The sequence below is a fragment of the Lynx canadensis genome, chromosome D4 (genome assembly GCF_007474595.2).
Source record: "Lynx canadensis isolate LIC74 chromosome D4, mLynCan4.pri.v2, whole genome shotgun sequence".
Classification (NCBI taxonomy): Eukaryota; Metazoa; Chordata; class Mammalia; order Carnivora; family Felidae; genus Lynx; species Lynx canadensis.
In genome coordinates, this window is record NC_044315.2 from 46,177,559 (window position 1) to 46,194,317 (window position 16,759).

The 16,759-nt window shown below is 37.7% G+C and overlaps 2 long non-coding RNA genes across 12 annotated transcripts in view; one reads left to right on the forward strand and one right to left on the reverse strand.

The window, feature by feature from the left end:
* The window catches only part of LOC115500105, a 52,732-nt gene that overhangs the window by 4,299 nt on the left and 31,674 nt on the right, over nt 1-16,759 (forward strand). For 3 of the 11 annotated variants that reach the window (XR_003964395.1, XR_003964396.1, XR_004344384.1), the window contains exons 2-6: nt 4,972-5,064; nt 7,652-7,693; nt 10,127-10,207; nt 10,769-10,967; nt 13,943-14,021. This is a non-coding gene — a long non-coding RNA (uncharacterized LOC115500105). Of the gene's footprint in view, nt 1-4,971; nt 5,065-7,651; nt 7,694-9,358; nt 9,381-10,126; nt 10,208-10,768; nt 10,968-11,625; nt 11,756-13,931; nt 14,022-14,708; nt 14,851-14,984; nt 15,092-15,712; nt 16,177-16,759 lie in introns of those variants that run through there. The other 8 variants (XR_003964392.1, XR_003964394.1, XR_003964397.1 and 5 more) reach the window with 7 other exon arrangements.
* LOC115500107 lies at nt 1,691-15,066 on the reverse strand. Its single transcript, XR_003964398.1, has 2 exons — nt 14,978-15,066; nt 1,691-2,064 (listed from the first exon to the last, which is right to left on the reverse strand). It is a non-coding gene; the product is annotated as an uncharacterized LOC115500107 (long non-coding RNA).

Below are 16,759 nucleotides of genomic sequence, written 5' to 3' on the forward strand. Positions count from 1 at the left end.
GCACGCTTCAAAATTTGTTAAGAGGGCACACCTCATGGTAGGTGTTCTGACTACAAAAAAAAAAAAAAAAAAATCAAACCAAACCAAAACAAACCCAAAACAAAGAAAAACCCAAAGGAACACAAGGAAACTAGGAGGTGTTGAAGGTGTTAATTATGGTGAGGATACCACAAGGTGTTTACATCTGCCTGAACTCATCAAATTGCACGTTCAACATGTGCAGTTCTTTGTATATCAATTGTACCTAATAAAGCTGTTAAAAGTAACAATGAAAACATAAGGCTCATTGATATAAGTGTACAGAAATAAACATGCCCCCATATATGGGCTGGACACCTCCCCTAGCACATTGCTAATTTCAGTGATTGTATCTTTCATTTCTAGGAGTTTTAGTTTTAAACAAATCTGCCTGGCCATTTTTATAAATCTCGTTCCCTTTTATGTATTTTTGTACTAATTTCTTTCTTTGAAATATTTATTAGACTTAATACTTTCGACTACTTGTTAACATTTATTATTTCTATGGATTTTTCATCCGTAGTGGCTGGTTTTGTTGTGTGTAGACACCATGTGCCTTGCCACCTTATCTGTGGAAACGCTTCGAAGATGGAGTTTAAAGAGCTGTCCTGTAGAAAGAATTTATATTTACTGCTGTCAGGTGCTGGTGGGGTAGGGAGTGGGCCACAGGACAGAGGCACCAGCAAACCAAGAATCTTTTAATCTAAATTTTCACCTTTTTATTTTTTAAGGTTTACACAGGTACTGAGACCAGAAGGTCCTAAATCTGTGTGAGTGCAGAATTATGGCTAGTAGCTTTCTGGATATTTATTCTCCAACCAGATCTAAGGATGAGACAAGGAAGTATCTCCATGCCCCTTTGAAAGTGTGATTTTTGGGGAATCCAAGCTTTAGGGTTCTTCCCCCATCTTTTTGGTACCCTGATCCTGGGTCCAATGTGAGTAGTGTGGCAGGTGCCCAGGAGAGGAATGTTGTCTCAAGCACTTGCTTATCTTTCTGCATGTGTGTTTTCTCATTGTTTCTGGCCTTTGGGGATTTCCCTGATACGCTTGCATGTTTAGCCATGCATTACATTAAAAACAATTACTTTATATGTTACTTTTGTGTGTGTGTGTGAATGGGGGGTATTCTCTCCTGGGAGGATTTCTTTGGACACCTAAGGCATTGTATTGTCAGATTCAGTTCTGATTGATTTTCTACCTTGTTTCATCTTTACAAGAATACCACAAAATAGCTATTATGTCCCCCTTTATAATAAATATAGAAAAGGGAATCAGCAAGAGCAGCTGATTGCTTGCTGAAGATTATATACGTCAGGAGCACAACTGGGATTTAATGCTGTGTCGGCCAGGCCATGAAAGCTCTTTCCTGCCCTGGATTTTTACTGCCCTGGATTTTTTTTCCCTGGGCTTTGATATAGCATTATATCATGCACATTATACCAGAGATTTTTGCCTGTTTCACCCCCTCGTGCACACCTCCATATAAAGCAAAGCCGGCACATAGGAGAAGGTCGATAAGTACTCATCAGATCAACAAGTAAGGGACTTTTTATGCTACCATATAAGCATCATGATAATTCTGTGGCTGTGTAATGTATCATTGCATTGATTAATTGGGGCAGTGTATTTTTAACTAAGATTCTGTAACAGCAGTCATGTAAGTGCAAAAATCCTCAGAAACTGGTCAATTATTTTATTTTCTGGTGCTGTTTCTGTCCCATGGTGCCCCAGTCCTTTTCAGTGCTTTTACTGTTTCTTTTTTCTTTTTTCTTTTCTTTTCTTTTCTTTCTTTTTTCTTTTCTCTTCCTCTTTCTTTCTTTCTTTCTTTCTTTCTTTCTTTCTTTCTTTCTTTCTTTTCTTTCTTTCAACAAGTCACATCTCAGGAGATGTCTGCATTTCAACTGTGTGCATGGAGCCGGTGCGCACCCTGTTCCTGGTTGTGAGAGCTCTGGAGATACTTTCCCTTTCATCTACGAACTGTTCTTCTCAGAGATTAGTCACGACAGCAACGTGATCTTAGGCATTTCTTCTGCTGTGCAGCTGACTGTGAAGCCAAGTAAAAGGGCAAACTATTTATAAATCAAGCGGTTACAGGTGCAGAGAATAGATAAGAGTTTAGCTTTGTCCAGGTTGGGAGACCATTCTTACTGAATTTCCTTGTTTAGGGTATGGGAGGGCAGACTCAAATTTAGAGTCAGGGTTAGGGTTTTTTCAAAGAGCCTGTTCCAGAGCTGAACTTACTCCCACCTAAGCTGCTTGCAAAGTCTGCCAGTGTCAGAGTCTCTATTGTTGGTTGATTTTCTTTTCATTTAACAACTGTTTACTAAGTAGCTGCTATAAGCTAACACCATGATAGGAGGTGATAAATTTGGCAAGGAAAACAACAAATTCAGTAATATATAAGAATACTTTCTCTGGCTTATAAATGTGAAAAGAGCTAGGTGTGCACCCGGAAGGGAGCCGTTCCCTCTCCAGTGGCCAAGTATGGCTCCACAGACCCGCCTTCTACTTGAGACAGCCCTTGCCTTCCCCAGTTATCCCCAAATGGCTTTGCCAGACTCAATCTTTCTCAACATTTTTCTCTTTCTCCATCCTTTTCCCACCCAATTTGGATTTGTAGCTGTTACTTGTTAACAGGTATTATTAATATTTATAATATAATATTACTAATTATCATCTACAATTAAGCCTCCTTGATTTCAGGGTGCCTGGCTGACTCAGTTGGTACAGCATCTGACTCTTGATCTCAGGGTTGTTAGATCAAGCCCCGCACTGGGCAGGAAGCCTACTTAAAAAAAAAAAAAAAGTCGTTGATTTCTTCAGGAAGGGGAGGGACAGCTCTGGGTCTATCTCCTCCTCACTCCTTGGTGACTGTTTGTCTTAATTTAAGTCATTCCACACACATGCACCTGGGAAACATCTTTCCCAGTTTTGTCCCTGAAATTCTCTCTTTTCTATTTTGTTTAAGTCCCCCCCCCCAATTTTTTGAGGCCCACCTACTTTTTCTTATTGGCTTGTTTATGTAAATATATATACTCATTGTACTCTTGCCTATCATGGCCTTTCTTGCCTCTCGAATTATAGGAATGTAGAATATGCCAGTCCTGGGTAAATTAGCTTTGTTTGGCCACATGTCCAGCACTTTTATCATAAATAACTTTGGTATTTTTTTTTTTTAACGGTGTGTGTTGAAAATTCCTTTTCCCAATTTACTCTTTTGGGTTCAAGGCTCAGGTGTTATGTCTCTTCTTCCCCTGTATACAGAATTGGGCTCCAGAGGCTCCTTTTTAGACTTAAGATGTTAATTCACACAAAAATCATACTAAAGTGCTTATGTTCATAGAATAAATGTTGATTGGCCACAGGTTTAGTCTTTCTTTTTTCTTTCCTTTTTCATTTGCTTTTCCTGATTTCTCGCAATCCCATACCCATCCGTTCTTTATTTCTGTGACCAAAAAAAATCCAAAATATGTATGTTCCTGGCACATAGCAGGCACAGTGTGTACACAAACAAATAGGACAAGGAATCTACCATGGAAAATGGGTGAACATATGGTTTGAAATATCAAGAAATAAGAGCTGACTCTTTGCTATTTTTGTCCAATACGTATTTCATTGGGTTCGACTCTTTGAACCATCTATTACTTTGGGAGAAATTTGTTACGGATTTAGATTTTCTGCCTTGGAAGCCATAAGCTCCTGTGACAGACGTGTTGAATTTTGTATAAAGCTCGAGTAAGACACAGTATCTGTACTGAGGCTTACTGCTGTGCATTTGAGAAAATTGGTTTTTCAGTAAAGAAGCAACCTCCTGTCACCCTGACCCCAGGCAATGGGTTTTCAGATGTATTTAGGAAATCTGGTAATCCTTGCTGCCTCTTATCTCTGAGAGTGACTGAATTGAGTGGAATGAATATTTATTGAGAGCCCACAAAGAGGAGCCTCCCAGCCTCTGCATTAAGTTTGACACAGAGGTCGGCAGTAACAGGGCAAGGGCAGGGGCGGGCGGGCGTGGGGGGGGGGAGCCATCAGAAGAGGCAGGAGTAAACTCGAGGAGGCAAGAGAATTCAGGAGTCTGTGGGGTCTATTTCAGGGTATAGTGGGAAAGCAAGTTGGTGGACTATTTCTGAAAGGGCTTGGAATACTTGGCTGGAAGTGGCAAGTTACATATGACCAACACAATTAGGCCTTGGCTTTCCACCCAGCAATGAGTCAGTGTCAGGTGAGGCTCTGACGTACTGAGGACGCTGTGCCAGCAAACACGTGCAACGCTGAAGCCCAGTCTCCATCTGATCTTTGGGTCCAATGTGACTGGGAGGGAGGAGCCTGAACTGTGATGCTCCCTGAAGTCTTCAGGCAGAGTTCTGTTCAGCAGGTTTTTTCCTGGGAGGTGTGAGGACCTGTGAGGGTCCATACCTGTCCAGGCCCCCATCCCGCATCACAAAACGTTCCTTCTCATGTTTTTATGGTGCTTCAAGAGACAAATGGAGTACAAAGGTCATGCAGATTTTTTTTTTTTTCTCTCTCACTTTTGGAAATGACGTCTATGAGGGTAGGAAGTATGGTTTCTCAGGTCCTTTGACCTCTTGGTTTCAATTCAGGATTGAAATCACTTGCAGAATTTTAAGACAATTCAAAGACAAAGTATAGTCTATTGCTTAGAAAACAAATGATGAGTTTAGGAGAAATTCTTTATTGATTCCACGGTCCCATTTTAAAGCTTTTGTTAAGGTGCTAGCAGTTATAGGCATATAGCTCTCGGAGGTCATCAATGGCTGTGCCTGGGTCAGTGATTTTCAAATCAGGGACTAATTGGGTGGGAGTAGGGATAAAGTGGTGTCAACGAGGGCATACTAATTGTGTCAATTTAGACACAATAAATCCTAAAATCCTAAAATAATTTAGGACACCATAAATCCTTTAATTCATGTCTTGCCCATTCTTTTAACAGATACATCTTAACCGTCTATTATGGGTACGAATTATTGTCAAGAGATGGAGAAGTATGTAGTCTTGTGTGCCTCTTTGTCACGTGTCAATACTGGTAAGTTTCAAATTCTTTCTTTCTCTGACATTGAAAGGTTTTCTCCTGTTTCTCTTCTACACATCTCCTTAAAATGAGAGTCTCTGTGTCCTTTGAGTATGTAATAAGCAAAGGAAAGTATATTTCTGACGCTTAACTATTGCAGAACAGTTTTGAACAAGCTACTCAGGTAAAGTACCATAACAAATCATGCATATAAATAGAACAAAGTCTATTTATGAAACATGTCTCACACTTGTTTCCGTGTAGTATGTGTAACAAGGCAGAAGCTGTCCCCATTTTATAGATGGCGACTCAGAGATCGAGTAGCTTGTCTATAGCTTGTTAAATGGCAAAGCCTAGACTGGAAAGGGGAGTCTGGTGTTTTTCCCATTGCCTTATACTTCCTCCACAAATGTCAAGGGCAACTGGATACCGGCATTATTTTCAAAGTCCGATCAAAATGACTCTTGAACAATTGTGGCTGTTGTTTGAAATATTAAGTTGTTTTTTGGTATCCTTTCTCGATAAGAGAAGGGAAATATGACACCTAAATGTGGTTAAAGAAGACACGTACCTTAATCTGAAAAGACATCTGTACGTATTCTGATGACCTTGTAAATTGCATTAAATAAATTTTTGAGTTGTTTATTTTATTTTTTTTAGGTTTGGGTTGCTTTTATGGATATAGCTTTTTCAAGCCTGCCATTGTGGACGTGTATTTTACTCTAAAATCTGTTTTTAGAAGAACTAGAACTTTTCCATATCGGTGTAGTAGTATTTATTGATTAGTCAGTACATGCCAGGCACTATTACATGTTACATTCTTAGGCTGTCCTAACAACCTTGTGAGAAAAATACTATTATTATTTTAATATTAATATAATAATTTTAATAGTTTAATATTATTTAATAATAATACCCTTCTTATTTTAATTATATTTTAATAAACTTTACTATTACCTTAATATTTAAATATTTTAACATTTAATAGATGAGAAGATCGAGGCACAGAAAAATTAAGTGACTTGCCCAAGGTTATACAGCTCGCAAGAATGAAAACTGGGGCTTGAATTTGGGCTGATTGGATTCAGAGCCCGTTTTTACCCACAGCATTTATAGAGCTTTTCCTTGGCATTGCTGTGAGGAGTGAGTGGCTGTTCATAGGGCACTTCGTAGCTTTGGTCTTCAGATTCTTTATTTGTGAAAAGAGATGGCACTAGATAATTTATTTATTGGGCTACTTAGCAGTAGTCCTTATTTAGGGATGTTCCCTATTTAATCCTCACTGTATGGACCTAGAATTCTAACCTTAAATATGGACAGTATTACCATTCTCTTCATTTTACATATGGGGAAATTAGGACTTAGGCCAAGTACCTGCAAAATGTGGCCTAGGTGGCGAAAGAACTGATTCAAACTCAAGATTCTAATCAATATATGTAACTGCCTTTCCCTTTTAAGGACTTGGGTGCCTTAAAATTCCATACCTTGAATCCTGGCTTTTTATTTCAAAGACATAATAATAATATGTTTGTTTCATAAAGCCATGAATTTATAGCTCTTCCAAGAAGTGACCTTAGTCTACAAATGGCTGCCAATGTTTGAGAACCATTGACATAGATAATAGCAGTCTTAACAATGAAACATTGTGCTATTAATATTATATTATTATTTTTTTGAGGAGTCACATGCGTAGCAAACAGGATGTAACCGGACATGTTAGGCAAGCTGTTGCTAACTCAGAAGACTAAAGGGGATTAAATTCTCATTATTACTCACAGTTAGTCCCCAAATATCTGTGTATGTTCAGTTTCTACAGTTTGGCAGGAAGTTTTAGAGAACCAAACAGCATGCCCTTCCGCCCCTGGCATATTCATAAGCTATTTTGGGGTGAGTCATCGGAATTCTGTGGTTTGTATATCCTGAAGGGAGAGAAGAGACCCTGTATGGTTAGCATTTATTTGAAACAGTTAGTTGGGGAAAAAAATTCTTTGATAAAAGGTCAGCATTAGGTAAGCGATGCCTCCGGAAGGATCTCTCCGTTGTAAAGATTCAGCTCATATTTACGACTCTGGGAATATCACACAAACTTAAATATTCACACTGTGCGTATTTGCAGCTAGTGCACACAGCAGCCTGGGTCTGGAGTTTAGTTAGGGGTAATTAACGGAGAATTCACAACTTGAATTGTAAACTCAGGCTAAATGACTCTTCTTCTGTCCTTAGAATTCCTGCTCCCTGACGTCAAAGTAATGCTCAGAGTTGGACAGTGTTGTAGGTACATGAAAACAGAGAGGCCAAGCCAAACCTCTAAGGTCTGTCTGATATGACCAATATTATAATTGTGGATCATGATTTTTTTTTTAAACCATGTGAATTTTGTGAATCGCCTAATTTAATCATGGCATCTAACTGCTGGTGGATTCTGTAAATATTTTTGTGTATCCACCATGCAAAACATTTTTTTTAAAAAACTGTCGGTTATGATTAAGTCACTTAAAGCAGTAAAAAATAAGTGGGTAAGAGTTAATTTTTCTCCTTGTAGCTACAAAGGAGCCTGAGGGGGAATTACAGTCTTTAAAAAATATTTTTCTTGTCTCATCAGGAAAGGAAACTGATCATTATTGGAAGAAGGAAGAAAATACAGGTTAGTTGGGTATTCATGGTAGGACTCCCAAAAGTCTCATAGGGGCGCCTGGCTGGCTCAGTTCGAAGAGCATGAGACTCTTAATCTTGGGTTGTGAGTTCAAGCCCCATGCTGGGCATGAAGTCTGCTGAAAAAAAAAAATCTCATAAAGAGATTTAGACCTGAGGAGAGTATTACTTCCAGAATTGAAGTAAGCCTATGGCCTACAGCGCCAGTAGTCCCTATGACAGGGTTACCAAGGAAAGGAAGCAGTGACATTCGATGCTTGTGTTCAGTTATCCATGTGATTATGACCACCAGATTGGTGACTGTAGACATGGTGGACAACTTGGAACAGCCCTCATATTGGGCAAGTTAAAATATTGCCCTGTTTTCTGAAGAATAGAGAGACTACTGTTTGGTCCTTAAAATGGTTTTAGACGGAAACATAAATAGAGGATAACATAGCACTGAAATACATAATGAGTAAAAGCTCTCTTTAGTTTTCTCTCAGTTTTCTGATTATGTCAAGTAGGAAGTTTTAGTTCCACATTAGTAAGATTTAAGTTCTCCTCGGAGTAGGCGACCGCCTCTCTTTCCCTAGGCTTGAATAACTACTTATTCATAACCCTTCTTTGCACACCTTATTTATTGTAAGTGAAACAGATTTTCACTTATTTATTATTCACTTATTTATTGTAAGTGTAAGTTACGTCTTATTTATTGTAAGTGAACAGATTTTCTATTTACATGGAGTAGACATTTTTAAAAAATGTATCCATATAAAAAGTGAGGTGATTGGAAAAAACATTAACTAAAAAATAATGCAAGTGGTTAGCTGAATAGGCAATGGGGGCTCATCGGAAGAGGTACCCAGCACATGAAACTTTTTAACTTTGGTAATTAAGAGGCAGATGGTTTTACAAATGAAAACAGAAACCTTAGTTTGATTAGGTCCTCACTGCTTGTCCTTCTCAGAGAATAGTCCACAGACCAGCGATGGTCGGTGAACTTTTGTCCACCTGGAAGGAAAGAAGTCCCGAAACTGCAAGTAATGACTTAGAAACTTTTATAGCCTATCGCCATTGTGTTGGCATTCAATCACACGAAATATTTTTCTAGTAACTTATTTTTATTGTATAGTATTTTACTTAAGCCCTAGTCTGGAATTGAGCAGAAAAGAAACATGATAAGTTTGGGAAGCACTGATGTAGAGTGTGTGTTTAGAACAAAAACATGACTAAGGAAAGTGGCAGTTTGATACTAAACGGTTATGATAAAGGAATATGTGCTGGTTTAAAGTACATGGTCTGCATGGAATCTAGAAGAATGAGAGTAAAGAGGCTAAGTCCATACGTAAGGAGCGGGACTGTCTCAATCCTTTCATATCCCCAGGATCCAGCACAGTGTCTGGGATGTAGTAAGCACTCTATATATATTTTGGGACGGATGAATGAATGAATGAGTAAATGAGGTGTTTGGCAGGTGGATCTAATGCCATTACCAGAGAGTATGCTCTATTACAGTGCAGGAGGGGTCCATTATGCTTTTCCAGGCATCTCAAAACACTATTCAGCTCTCTTTGTTCTGATTATATAAAAAGCAAGTCACCTTCTAAGTATTAATTAGGTTATCAATGTACCCTGACTCTAAGAAGCCTTAATGTAAAATATTTTTTAATTTCAGGACATATACCACAACAGGAAGGGTAGGTTGGGTTATGTTCAGTAATACCCCCAACATCTCAGGGGCTTAGCCCAACAATTATTTCTTTCTTTCTCACACACATGCCCAACAAAGGTTGACACAGGGCCTTGCTTGCTCCTTGTAGTCCTTTCTGTGCATCCATAATAACCATAGCAGGCAAATAACATCCTGCTTCTTCGAGCTTCAGCCTGGAAATGACACATTTCACTTCTATTTATATTTTCTTGGCTAAACTAAAGAGCATGTCTAATATCAATGGTGGTGGGAGGGAAGATAATCCTACCATGTATCAGGAAAGTGAAAAGCAGGAAACATTTTGTGGAGAGTGTTGCCATATGCACTCAGCTATTGTGAATGATATCCACAAGGGTTATTCCCTCTTTGGTTGATCTTCCGTGACTGCACCATCAGCACTGAGTTTCTGCCCTTTCAGATCTCTGGACTGAATCTTGAATGTGGTGACCCCGAGAATGCAGGGCTGTTTGTAACCTTTTGCTTCGGCCATCAGCTCACCTACTTTAGTTACTCTGTTCTGTTTTTTCTGTAATATTAATAGTGACCTCTGCCAGAGAATACCAACTCCTTGGGTTCAAATTCTTTCTCCACTGACCAAGCTTTTCTGTTGAATATGTCTTTCCATAAGAAGGCAGGCGATTGGCCTTAGACCTTGGTCAGGGAGTATTCTTCCAGTGAAATTTTAAAATGACTGTAAATATCAACATAAATATTCTTCTGTGGGATTGTTAGGCTGCGTCAACTTCCAGAAGGCTGATCAATCCCAAGAAAATCAAGCGTATCAAGTTTCTAGATCTACAAACAAGAATGATGGTAGGTGCTAGGTCCCTAGTGATCTGCAGATTCTTTCTTTCTCTTTCTCTTTCTTTTCTTTTTTCTTTTCTTTTCTTTTCTTTTCTTTTCTTTTCTTTTCTTTCTTCTTTCTTTTTTTCTTTCTTTCTTTCCCTTTCCTTTCCTTCCCTTCTCTTCAACTCCCTTCCCTTCCTTCCCTTCTTTCCCTTCCCTTCCTTTCCCTTCCCTTCTTCCCTCCCTTCCTCCCTTTCTTCCTTCCTTCCATCTGTTTACCTAGCTATCTACTCTATCTGTATCTACATTGGGCTAGAAAGGATATTTCTCAGATGCATGAAAACTTTTACTGTCTAAGGGAATAGAAAACATCTTCTTCCCTTAAAATATATTTACATAATTTACTTGCAAATTTACCAGGAAAGAAAGGATCTGCTTTTAAAAAGTGGCCTTTTTGCAGCTATTGCTAGCATTATTTGGACTTCTGAAATTAGTGGAACCTGAATGGTGAAATTTGACAGCATGCTTGAAAAGCCCATGGTTTTCAGAATTGTCAATAAAAATATCAATATCTGCCTCTGTCTACAGACGGATGACGAGGGAGGTAGAGGTCTGAGACTTCTAAATGTGATCAGAAGAAACAGTCAAATATTACTGAGCTGCTTTCTCCAAAGCTGTTTTGACCAGACCTTCCCCTCAGCTGCCTGTACTGAATGCATGAATAGAATCGCTTCCAGATCTTTACAACATTGTGCTGGTGAATACAGACTAATTACCCAGTTGAATGGTAAGGAAGGAGGGATCTTTTATTACTCCTCAGTCAGCTGTTGCACATCTAGACATGTAGCTAATAATTTATTAGCCTCTAATTTTGGAGACTGGCTCTAGATGATAAGCCTCATAAAAAGCTAACAAGGAGATGCTCTTGATAAGGTGGTAAATCATTAAATAGAGAAATGACCAGTTGATTTATGATTTACTGGAATACTTTAGACTGTGAAAGATAAACCTCCATTTCTGTTTTGCAAGTGATATCCCTGCTATCCTTAAAAAAATTAAGCTTGGATTACAGAATGCAAAAAAAAAAAAAAAAAAAAAAAAAAGGCACATTTCCAGCCAATTTCAGACATCTTCAGCTAGAACAAATGCTCATTACTCGGTCCTATTTCCTTTCCTGAGCACATAGGTAGTTGGTTCAGAAATATTTATGCCAGTGTTTCCTTGGGAACTGATAAAAATGGTAGAATTTATGAAGATAAGTACACAGGGACAATGTGGAGATTTAACTGAATGTAACATTTTCATGCTGTTTCACTCACTATGATATATGATTCACCTTCTGAAACAATAGCATTTTTATGTGTGTAGTTGTATCCAGGTGAAAATAGATTGTTCCTAATGTTTTCCTTTATTTTATAATTAATTTTTTTTCTTTTTAAAAACAGATTTCATGAAAATAGTTGCTTCAACCTGTTATGGTCATTACAAAAATTACACGCATTGTACAATGGAATATTATTCGGCCCTTACAAAGAAAGAAATCCTGCCATTTGTGACAAATGGGTAAATCTGGAGAACATTATGCTAAATGTGGAAACATAAATACTGTATGATCTCACTTATATGTAGAATCTAAAATAGTTGAACTCATAGAAACACTGAGTAGAACGGTGATTGTCAGGTAATTGGGGGCAGAGGGGATAGAGGAAATGGGAGACAATTTGGTTAAATGTTACAAAGTTTCAGGTATGCAAGATGAATAAGTTCTGGAGATCTAAGGTACAGCACAGTGACTATAGTTAACAATACTTCATTGTGTACTTTTATACCTATAATTTGCTAGGAGGGTAGATGATAAGTGTTCATCACAAATTAAAAAGAAGGTACCAAATTAATTTGCTTAATTTAAACAAATTAAAAGTAATATGTTAATTACTTGATTGTGGTGATCATTTCACAATGTATATGTATATTAAAACATCAAGTTGTGCACCTTACATATATATAATTTTGACTTGTCAATTACGTCTCAGTAAAACTGAAGAGGAAAAAATAATCTAACCAATCTTCCTGCAAGCTGACTTTTTAAAGAACTCAGCTAGGGACATCTCGCAATATAACAACATCTAGGGGGCTTTTTTAAATAAACATTTTTTAAATTTAAATTTTAGGTAGCCATCATACAGTGCAATATTGGTTTCAGGAGTAGAATTCAGTGATTTGTCACCTACATACAACACCCAGTGCTCATCACAACAAGTGTCTCCTTAATACCTTAATACCCTCCTTAATACCCATCACCCATCTAGCCCATCTCCCACCCACCTCCCTCTATCAACCCTTAGTTTGTTTTCTATTGTTAAGAGTCTCTTGTGGTTTATTTCCCTCTCTCCTCTTCTCCCACCACATTTCCATATGTTCATCTGTTTTGTTTCTTAAATTCTGCATATGAGTGAAATCATGTGGTATTTGTCTTTCTCTGTTCGACTTATCTTATTTAGCATAATACCTTCTAGCGCCATCTACCTTGTTGCAAATGGCAAGATTTTATTCTTTTTGATGACTGAGTAATATTCATATATATATATATATATATATATATACACACACACACACACACACACACACCCCACATCTTCTTTATCCATTCATCAGTCAATATACATTTGGGCTCTCTTTATAGTTTGGCTATTGTTGATAATGCTGCTATGAACATAGGGGTGCACATACCCCTTCAAATCTGTATTTTTGTATCTTTTGGGTAAATACCTAATAGTGTAATTGCTGGATCATAGGGTAGTTCTATTTTTAGTTTTTTGAGGAATCTCCATACTGTTCTCTAGAGGGGCTACACCAACGTGCATTCCCACCAACAGTGCAAGAGGGTTCCTCTTTCTCCACATCCTTGCCAACCCCTTTTGTTTCTTGTGTTGTTAATTTTAGCCATTCTGACAGGTGTGAGAGGACAATTTTTTTTTTTTTAAATCAGAATGATTGCTCTTTTTATTTTTATTTTTTTTTAAGTGGGGTGAGAGGACAATTTTTTAAAATTACCTCAGAAAAATGCAGGCAGCAACAAGAATGTAATAAACAGTTACATGCAATATTTTTTAACTTTTATGACTCAAATCCATTCAGATATTTATTTGACAATTACTGATGAGGTCCCTGCTAAATTCTAGAATGTAAAGTTATTAAACACACATAGCTTTTGTCTTTATCAAAGTTGCAGTCTAGTATTAACTTTATTCTAATTTTCATTATGATTTTTCTTAATCTTTTGATTATTTAATAAATTATGTTTATGACTTTTCCCAAATCTATTTTCTTGTAATATTTGTTTTTACTTATTCCAAATATAATTGCATTGAACAAATAGAATATGGTTTGAAGTATACTGACTGAAATTTACTGAAAATCTTTTTATGGTATGATATGTGGTCAGCTTTCATCAATGTTCCACGTATGCTTGAAAAGAATATGTTCTCTCATCATAATGTGTGCAGGGTTTAATTTGTCCCCATTACATAAATTATTAGTTGTGTTTGTTCAAATATTCTTTATTCCCGTGATTATAATAGTTTGCTTTATCTATTAATTGTGTAGAAGGTGTGTTAAAATTCCCCCCATTTATGGTGCATTTGTCAACTTCCCCTTGCAACTTTGTTAATTTTTTGGCTTTGTAAGGAGGCCATGTTAATAGCTACATACGGGTTTATAATTTTTATATCATTCTGACTAATTGAACTAGTCAAACTCTAGGTGACTGCAGCATTGGCTGACAGCAAGACTGAAACCTCCTGTGAGACCCTGAACTCCTGTGAGATGCTGAACTACTCAGGTGAGCAGCTCTCAGATTCCTGACACCAAAACTGAAACTTCCCTCTGAAACCATGAGAAACAACTGTTTGTTGTTTTTGCTGTTTTATTTTTTAAAGTTTATTTATTTATTTTGAGGAAGAGACAGCTTGAGTTGGGAAGCAGAGAGGGAGAGAGAGAGAGAATCCCAACCAGGTTCTGTGCTGCGAACGCAGAGCCCAATGTGGGGCTTGAACTCACAAAACTGTGAGATCGTGACCTGAGCTGAAACCAAGAGTTGGTTGGTTAACCAACTGAGCCACCCAGGCACCCCTGTTTGTTGTTTTTAAGCAGCTGAATTTTAGGGTAATTTGTTACATGGTTATTGATAACTAACACAATACAATTTTCTCTATTTTCTCTTTCTGGAACTCTAATTGGACAACTGTTAGCCTTTTTTTCATTCTATCCTCCACATCTCTTAACATATATTTTCCAACTTTCTGTCTCTCTGTGAAGTATTAAGCATAATTTACTGAAATCCAGCTTCTAGTTTACCAGTTTTCTTTGGCTTATTCTCATCTGCTATTTAAATAATCTAGTGAGTTTTTAATTGTGGCAATTAGATTTTCACTCTTGGAAGTTATGTTTATTTCCTTTTTCTCACATATTTTTGCTCCTTTTTGCAAACATCTTATTCCTCATATTTGGCCAATCATAATTGTTTCAGAATACTGAGGATACTTGGATGAAGATGCCCAAAGTTCCAGAAAAGATCTCGTGTTTCATTTTGACAAGATCCTGGAGTGTTACCAACCTAGAGGCACATTTAATTAAATATATTTGCTTTCATGTTCCAGAGCTTCCCAGAGGTACAAATTAAACCTCCCACCCTGGCTTTCCTGATGGGAAACATAGAATTTCAAAATTCATCAGGGAGATATTTTCTTCACTGAGCAAAGGACTTACACAGGCAGGTTATAAGTGACATTTGCTCACCTTCTAGTGCATGCTGATGAAGCACCACGAGGGCTGTTTCCACCGCCTCTGTATCTTCAAGAAGACTGGGTCGATCCTGTTCATCAGGGCAATTCCTGGAGCTGGTTTCTGCAGGTACTCTAGAAGAAATGCCCACTGGGTTTGCTCTTTCTTTCTTTCTTTCTTTCTTTCTTTCTTTCTTTCTTTCTTTCTTTCTTTCTTTCTTTCTTTCTTTTTTATAGGGCATGCAAGGAATAGCTCTGACTCTTATCAAGAATGACCAAGGACTCTGGCTGAACTTCCTGAGCACATGAAATCCACCATTCTTAAAACATACGCAGATAGTGGCTCATCACAATTTTGTATTTCATTTCACATATATCATTGGAACATAAGTTCAAAAATTACTATTATTGGTATCAGTTTTATTTTCAAGACCTACAGGCTTCAAGCACTTTAGAGAGTAGTCTGTTGGCTGAAAGAAAATGTCTCTTTATAAAGTGGCTTTTGTTTAATGATTCTTAAGCTTTATAAGGCAGACCCAGAGGTACTTACCAAGACCTTAGTGTAGCAAACTAGTGCTTCTTAAACTATTTATGGTGAAGGATATTTTTCTTAACCAATTCTTTTTTGCATTCCTCCATTTTAAGTTTATGACCTCATTTTCTTCTCTCTCTTGGTTTGTAACTTAAAGGGGACAGAGTTTATCAGGTATTGACTTAATTTATTGTTTCTCTTGTCTTTCCCCTTCCCAAGTATAGGCATCAAGAGCAATAAATCTCCTCTACGTACTACATTGGCAACATCCCTGTAGACTCTCGTAATTTTTTCTGTTGCATCTTAAATGTCTCCCCAACCAAAAGTTTATTTAAGAAGAATTTACTCTCCTAAATGCAATAAGAAAAAGAGCTGAAAAAGAGGTACAACTAGAGGAAGGAAATGGCATACGATAAAATGATCAGTTGTTGATATTATGATATTACACCCAAGATAATCAAATGAAAATTAGTCAACACTTAAAGTGAAGAGATGTAAAATAAATATTACCAAAATGATTCCTTTCGTCCTTTATACTAAGAATTAGAAAACAAAACAGTAGGCAGACCCCATACACGATAACAACTATAAAAATAAATCATCCTAAAATTAGTTTACCAATAAATATGCAGAAAGTATATGAAAACTACAAAATTTACTACGAGTTATAAAAAGACAATGGGGCACCTGGGTGGCTTAGTTGGTTAAGCTTCCTCCTTCAGCTCGGGTCATGATCTCACAGCTTGTGAGTTTGAGCCCCACGTTGGGCTCTGTGCTGACAGCTCAGAGCCTGGAGCTTGCTTTGGATTCTGTGTGGAGACACAGACACTCTCTCTGCCCCTTCCCTGCTTGTGCTCTGTTTCTCTCTCTCAAAAATAAATAAACATAAAAAAAATAAAAATAAAAAGACAGGAAAATAAGTAGACATATCATGCTCATGCGTGAAAAGACTCAATGTTGTAAAGATGTGTATGTTTTCCTGTTAGTTTATATGCTTAGTGTAATGTCAGTCAGAATCTCAATGGAACAGTTTGGAAAATATGCCCAAATGATTCTGAAACTCATCTGGGGAAATAAATGGCAATAATTTGTCCTACTTCTCTTCCTGGTGGGGGTGGAGGTCTGGGCTGGGTGAGGAGTGGAGATGGGAGGAAGGTGAGGTGGTGGTCTAGGTGTAGAGGACCAGCCATCACCGGGGTTGTCTTGAGGCCCACTTGAAAAATGGACAAGGGCAACTCCTGGACAAGATTTTGGGCACTTCCCACT